This window comes from Silene latifolia, chromosome Y, assembly GCF_048544455.1.
Source record: "Silene latifolia isolate original U9 population chromosome Y, ASM4854445v1, whole genome shotgun sequence".
In the NCBI taxonomy this organism is placed as follows: Eukaryota; Viridiplantae; Streptophyta; class Magnoliopsida; order Caryophyllales; family Caryophyllaceae; genus Silene; species Silene latifolia.
The window spans coordinates 180,603,402-180,610,615 of record NC_133538.1 but is presented as its reverse complement, the minus strand read 5'-3'; the positions used below and the strand labels follow the sequence as shown (position 1 = coordinate 180,610,615).

At 38.7% G+C, this 7,214-nt stretch overlaps 1 non-coding gene across 1 annotated transcript; it reads right to left on the bottom strand.

Annotated features, from left to right (window-relative positions):
• Window positions 1-4,663: 4,663 nt before the first annotated feature.
• On the bottom strand, window positions 4,664-4,770 carry LOC141635166 (small nucleolar RNA R71). The gene has a single exon (XR_012539870.1). It is a non-coding gene; the product is annotated as a small nucleolar RNA R71 (small nucleolar RNA).
• Window positions 4,771-7,214: the final 2,444 nt, after the last annotated feature.

The following is a 7,214-nucleotide window of genomic DNA, read 5'->3' as shown; positions in this document are numbered from 1 at the left end:
AATGCTGGAATTTTCTGTATGTTTGCAGGAAACCGTATGTTATTGCTTTATAAGCAATTGGGGGGAGCTGGAAACGCTGTAAACCTCCTGGAAAATTTTTCGCTGCGACGGAATTTGCGACGGATTTTCCGTCGCAGATTTTGACTTTCATGTTGACCGTTGTGTCCACGTGGCCTAAATGAACAGTGGCTTGCGACGGATCTTCCGTCGCAGATTTTGACTTTCATTTTGAGTTTTGTGTCCACGTGGCCTAAATGAACAGTGGCTTGCGACGGAAAATCCGTCGCTGATTTTGACTTTCATTTTGACTTTTGTGTCTACGTGGCCTGAATGAACAGTGGCTTGCGACGGATTTTCCGTCGCAATGACAGTTTTTGCGACGGGACTTTGCGACGCTTTAACCCGTCGTAAATTTTCATTTACGACGGAATTTCCGTCGCAGAACAAAATTTTGCGACGAAAAAGAGCGCCGGGCTGTTTCTGTTGCAAATGCTAAATTTGCGACAGGATTTCGTTATTTGCGACGGATTTATCCGTCGGTATGGAAGCTTTTCTTTGTAGTGACCAATTTATGTATTTGTGAGGGTTATCCAAATTTTAACCACTTGGTTTTTACTCCTCCAAAACGAGAACAAAGAGTTTGTGGCTCGTAATACTGTCTTTCTAGAAAGATTTTCATTTTTTGAAAGACAGAGTGGGAGAAATTTTGAACTTACGGAAGTCCAAGACCCACAAACTGAGTACAATGCAAGAAGACGTACTTTATTGTGGCTCAGTGGTTATAAGGAGATAATTTTGCGATAATATTGCGTTACTTTTTGAAAGTGACGAATCTTCAACCCTCATCAAAGGCTTTTCTATAGTATGAACTCTATGTGATGGCGTGTCATCACGCAATTTGAATTGGTCTTCTTGCACAAGATGTGATAAGGAAGGAAACATGAGATGTTTTCGAGACTTGATTTGGGGCGAATACTTTGCACCAAATTTGGTTACCTTAATCTTGTCATAAAGGTTACATAAGATGTTTCAATTTTGAGTTGGTTACAGAGAGTTTGTGACAACCTAAATGCCTTTATCAATTCATATGTTCTTAGCAATATAGCCTCTCATGAGGATGAGGTTTGGCAAAAGAATAACTAAACTTTCTCCTTGAATGTTACTCATGAAGGGAGAAGGCTTGTTGATCTTGTCATTGCTAAGAAGCCTTGCATGCTTGAAAGATCCCTTTTGTGATCTTATATACGTCAAAGTGTTGGAACTTTGAGTTCAATCAGGTCGTCAATCAGAATGGTATTACTCGAGTTGTCGAGGTACCATGATGATACATGAAGTTTAGTGGGAGCTAAAGTGATGTTTCTTAGTCTAAATATGTGTTTGACATATTAGTAACTAGAAATATTCTTGGGTGAATTTGAGAGTAGCATGGCGCATCTTAAATATCCAGATCTAATGAGATAGATCTCCATGGATATTAGCATTTTAGTCAAGAGACTTATGTGATAAGATTCTTGACTCATTCAAGTTGTTGAACATTAATATGATCTCTTATGCTTCCGCTGCAGGATCTATTAAATATGCTAAAAGCTTCTCTCGTTGGGACTTATCATATTGAGAATATGAGAAGTCATTACCAATCATTTCCTAGTGAGTGTCACTACATGATTATCAAGAGCATCCTTAAGTGCTTGAGAAGCACTGAGAATTTACTCTTGTAGTTTGAAGGAATTTATGAATTTCGTGTAAAAGGATTACACGGAAACATTACTATGCTTATAAGATGTTATGGGCCTCGTTAAGGAATGATTAGCATGTAAAAGAGTTATGTGCATAAAGAATAATATGTATAACAAGTTATACATATATGTATAAGAAGTTATACATGTATGTATAAGAAGTTATACATAAAAGATGTCATATGAAGGATTTGTATAAGAGTTATACATATAAATCATGAACGAAAGCTAAGTACATTACAAGATCCGATGTTGTATAAGAGACAGTTGATATCTGGAGTTTAATGGAACTAGAGTAGTTCTGTTAGCCGAACATCGTCTCCCGAGAGACTGTGAAAATAGTGGGAGTGTATGAGTGGCTTTAGAACCAGAGTCTAAAAACTTGTTTAGACATGTACTCAGAAAGGCTCTATGTGATGAAAAGATTGCATAGAACAAAAGGAAAATAGCAATGGAAATTAGAGTGATGCAACTATTGCTAATCCTTGATGTGACTCATATTAGAGCATATTTAGTCCCCGACTTAGCCTCGTTACTATGCTTTTTAGTGCATAATTGAGTCATTTACTATCTTTAGTCTTTCTTTTTGCATATTCTTTGAGGTTTTGATCCCTTGGTAAGAAAGGAGTAAGAACCTTGCATTTTCATGGAAAAATGGAGCTAAATTGATCGAATCTAATGACCAAGCATCAAAGTGAAGACAAGACTAGAAGGCATATGTAAATAATGAAGTAAATGGGAAATGATGAGAAGATCCTTGCATCTCCAACAAGATCCTTGAAGATTGTTGGAGAAAGAAAAGAAGAGAAGCTGACAAGCTAACAATCCGGGCGTCGCAGTGCACGGGACGAGCGTCCTGGCCTGCTACAATCCGAGCGTCCCGTGGCCAAGAATCTCGTCCTGGTCCCTCTCAATCCGAGCGTCGCCCTCACCAATCCGCTCGGATTCCTCTCCAGTGCAGACCGTCCCTCAGCCAAGCCGCTCGGGACGAGCGTATTCCATGAAGACCACCAAAATGGATATGCGCATCTCCCTCGAGAGGAGCACTTCCTCAACTTTTCTTAAGGGACTTAATCGTCATTTAAGCCCTTAGTAACCCTAATTTATGTACCTAATCCTTAGTATAAATACCCCATTGTACTAATTAGATTAGCATGTCCTTCATATGCTCTTTTTAGGTTATTCTAATCCAATTTTAATCTCATCTTAATCTTGTAATCAACTCTTAATTATGCTTTAATACAAATCTCATTTCCTTAATTTCTCTATTGTTCATCATTTATTTTGGGTAATTGAATATTATTTGGGTATTATTACGAGATTGACAACCTTCCATCAATCATCAAGTACTTCTATTATCCTTTGCTTATTATTTTAGAATCATCTTTAGTTATAATTCTCTCTTAATCCTTGTTTTAATTATTGTTAATCATTTCCATTCATTCATCATGTTTTGCCTTGTTAATACGATTGACAACCTTGTTAGCATGTTAAACTTGATAATGACTGAGTAGTCTCTTAACTAGGGTTAATGGGTAATTAAGGGAAACCAACATGGGGATGATTCATACTTAATCTAATATGTTCACATAATTTATTTGCTTGCTTGTTGTGATCTCAACTTATGCACATGTTATGTTTGATGAAATGCGAGCCTATGAATCCTTGCATTTTTTACCCATCACTTACCTATTCAATGAGACTTGTAAGACATAAACCAACTCGAGTCTCATTAGACCATGCATATAGTTGAGTAGGGAGGATTAAGTCGACTTGTAGGTGTTGTACAATATAATCGATTCGGCTCCGGGACCCAAACCTTCCTAGGGTTGTAAGATATAAACTTACTCGATCCTATCAGAACAATAATTGCTTGCTTATAATTTGAGAATATTTTTGTATGATCAATTCCCATGTATCCCCTATGAACCCATGACACCCTAGTGCTTTTAATCAATTGCTTACATCACATCTTAATCATCTGGCATTTTTATTTACATTGTTATTTAGTTTAGTGATCTTTTATCTCAACCCAAATTGTGACACCCTTAGACACGACCATTTGCAATCGAAAATCCTACATCAGTACCCGTCCCTTGGGATCCGACCTTTACTTACCTCTTTACTAATAGTAGAGTAGTTTGTGATGTTATAAATATTGTTTTCGTCTAGGTAACTTTTGACGACGAGTAACAAAACCGATGAACCAAAAATGGCGCCGTTGCCGGGGACGGTGATAACTTGATTTGATTTTCTTTGATTGTTTTTAGTTGTGTCTTTCTCTACCTTGGGGAAGTAAAACTCTTGAAGGTTTGTTCTAATTGTTTTCGAGTTGTTTGATATTTTGCATGTCTAGGAGATCACAAGGTAACTTGTTACCCATTGATCTTGAAATTGAAAGAACTTTGACCAACAATAGAAGACTTGCTAGAAATACTTTGAGAGGTATTGGTGAGATTGTGGATGTTCAACCAAACAATATTGAGTTCATCAACCCTTTTGCAAGAGAAGGAGAGGAGAACCCAGCACAAAATCAACCACAAAATCAACCCACAATGCCTAAGTTTTCATCACATTCCGTACCAACCGAGGAGAACCTACCAAATGGTACTCCCAAACCACAACATTTGACCGGTAATTTCATTGAAAAATCCGCATTTATCCAATTAGTCGAAAGAAGCCAATTTGGGGGGATGCCTAGTGAAGACCCTCATTCTCACATGGAGACTTTTTGTGACTATTGTGATGCGATTTCTCAAACCGGAGTGACTCAAGACCAAATTCGATGGGTCTTATTTCCTTTTTCTTTGATTGGTACCGCGAAACAATGGTTAAAGAGCCTTGATAAGGCTACTCTTGGTATTGACTCTTGGAAGAAATTGGCACTTGCTTTCTACAAGAAATTCTACCCTCCAGAAAAGACTAACATGCTAAGAGCCCAAATCACGGGATTCAAACAAAGGGACGAAGAATCTTTGTATGAAGCTTGGGAGCGATTCAAAGGAACTTGTCGCTCATGTCCTCATCACGGACTTAGCGAGTGGTTCTTCGTACAACAATTTTGGAATGGTCTTTATGAAAACTCCTGAAACATTCTCAATATGGGATCAAACGGTATGTTTACCGAAGCTGATGATAATCAAACATGGAACAAGATTGAGGAAATGTCGGTCCATAACTCACAATAGAGTATACCTCGAAAGGCTACTAGAGGAGGAAAGCATGAAGTGGACTCTATTACTCAATTGGGTGCTCAACTTAGTGCTCATATTGATACCATCAACTTGAAGTTTGAGAAGGCTATGGCTAAGCTTGAAGAAGCCTCCAAATCACCTAAGCAAAATGTTAATGCCATGGTGGCATCTTCATCAATTCCAAGTGGAATATGTGAGAGTTGTGGAACTTTGGGACATGCCCAAAGTGAATGTAGGGGAACAAGTGAATGCTTTCCAAGCATACAAGAGTGATACCCCTTATTCCAATTATTACAATGAAAACACCAAATTACATCCCAACCTCGCATACAAAAGCCAAAATGTTCAAAACCCTCAACCAACATACACCCCGCCTCCAATGAGAAACCAAAATCAAAGACCCTTTTATAACCAAAACCAAGGTTACCAAAATAAAACTCAATATAATCAAATAAATGACCAAGGTTTTGATGTTCAAAAAGCGGTCCTCCAAATACATAAGAACCAACAAGAAATTTTCATCCAAATGCAAAAGGATAGCCAAGAAAAAGACATCACCATCAACAACATCCTAGCCCACACAAAAATGTTGGAAACCCAAATGACTCAACTAGAATCTTCAAGCTCTCAAAGACAAAAGGGGCAATTACCACCTCAAGGTAATCCCCCAAGACAAGAATCAGTGAGTGCCATCCATTTGAGGAGTGGTACAAGGTATGAAGGGCCGAAGAGGCCCGTTGATGAAGATGTTGTGAATGCTAGTAACAAGGAAAGAGTAGTTGAAAACTCTAAAGAAGAAAAACCCACCATTCAAGAAGTTTGAAAGGAGAATGAAGAGAAGGGTAAAGAGAAGGAGCCTATTGTGATTAGACTTCCTTTTCCAAGTCGTCAAGCTAAGCCTAATTTTGATGACCAACTTGGAAAATTCATGGAGATTGTGAAGAATTTGGAAGTCTCAATTCCATTCACGGAATTAATCAATCATCTTCCGGCCTATGCAAAGTATATGAAAGATATTCTTACGAAGAAGAAATCCATCCGGAAGCTTGAGACTATTGCTTTCACTAAGGTGAGTAGTGCCATCCTACAAGGAAGTTCACCTCCAAAACTAAAGGATCCGGGAAGTTTCTCCATTCCATGTACCATTGGTGACACCACGATCAAGAAATTGCTTTATGTGACTTTGGGGCAAGTGTTAGTGTCATGCCATATTCGGTAAGCAAGAGGCTAGGAATGGGAGAACTCAAGTGCACTAATATCACACTTCAAATGGCAGATAAATCAACAAATACACCTTTAGGGGTATGGGAAGATGTGCCGGTATGAATTGGCAAATTCTTCATCCCGGTGGATTTGGTTATTGTTGACATGGAAGAAGACTCCAACATTCCTATCATTTTAGGAAGACCTTTCTTGCACACCGCGGGAGCGGTGATCGATGTAAAACATGGAGGGCTCACCCTTGAAGTGGGAGATGAAACCATCACTTTCAATCTTGACAAGACAATGAGAGCTCCACGATTACATGAGCCATGTTTTATGGTTGATCACTATAGCCGGCAAGATGATAGGAAGAAGTTGGAATTTCAATGGAAGAAGAAAGTGGATGATGCTCCATCCAAAGAGCAAGGAAATTGCAACAAAGAGAGCTTGAAAAGCTCACCCATGATAAGTGAAGAAGAAGGCCTCATTGGCCGAGGCAAGAAAGAAGGAGAGTTGTCTTCATCAACTCATGACATTTTTAGGGATCAAGTAGACGAAGTATGCGGTCTTTGGGATGATGAGTTTGAAGGGATATTCAATCCCTATATCGGTAATGTTATGACCCAAGACCACCATGAAGAACAACAAGTGCAAAGGTCTATTGAAGATCTTTATCATGACAATGAACAAGCTTTCGACTACTTTTTCAAGGTGTTGAGTAACATCAACAACACCTTGAACATGCCCCCTTGACATGTCATTAATGTATGAGAGTTTGGTGGAGTCCTCCCTAAACCACCACTTGTAAATATTCTAACTCCCTAACTTGCATTTAATTATTGTATTGCATTTTTGGTCAATTTTGGATTTACATTTTTATGCCTTGATCAAGATTTTCATCATTTTGAGAGAAGTGAGAGAGGGACTCAATTGTTTATTGATGTGTAGTGTTTTGCCTTAGTGTGGGGAAAGCAATTGCCTATGCTATCCAAGCCTTTGTAGTGCCCCCACAATGAAGACCACAAGAAATGAAGAATGAATGACACGGGTTACGAAGCACCCACGGATGGACCTGAATCCG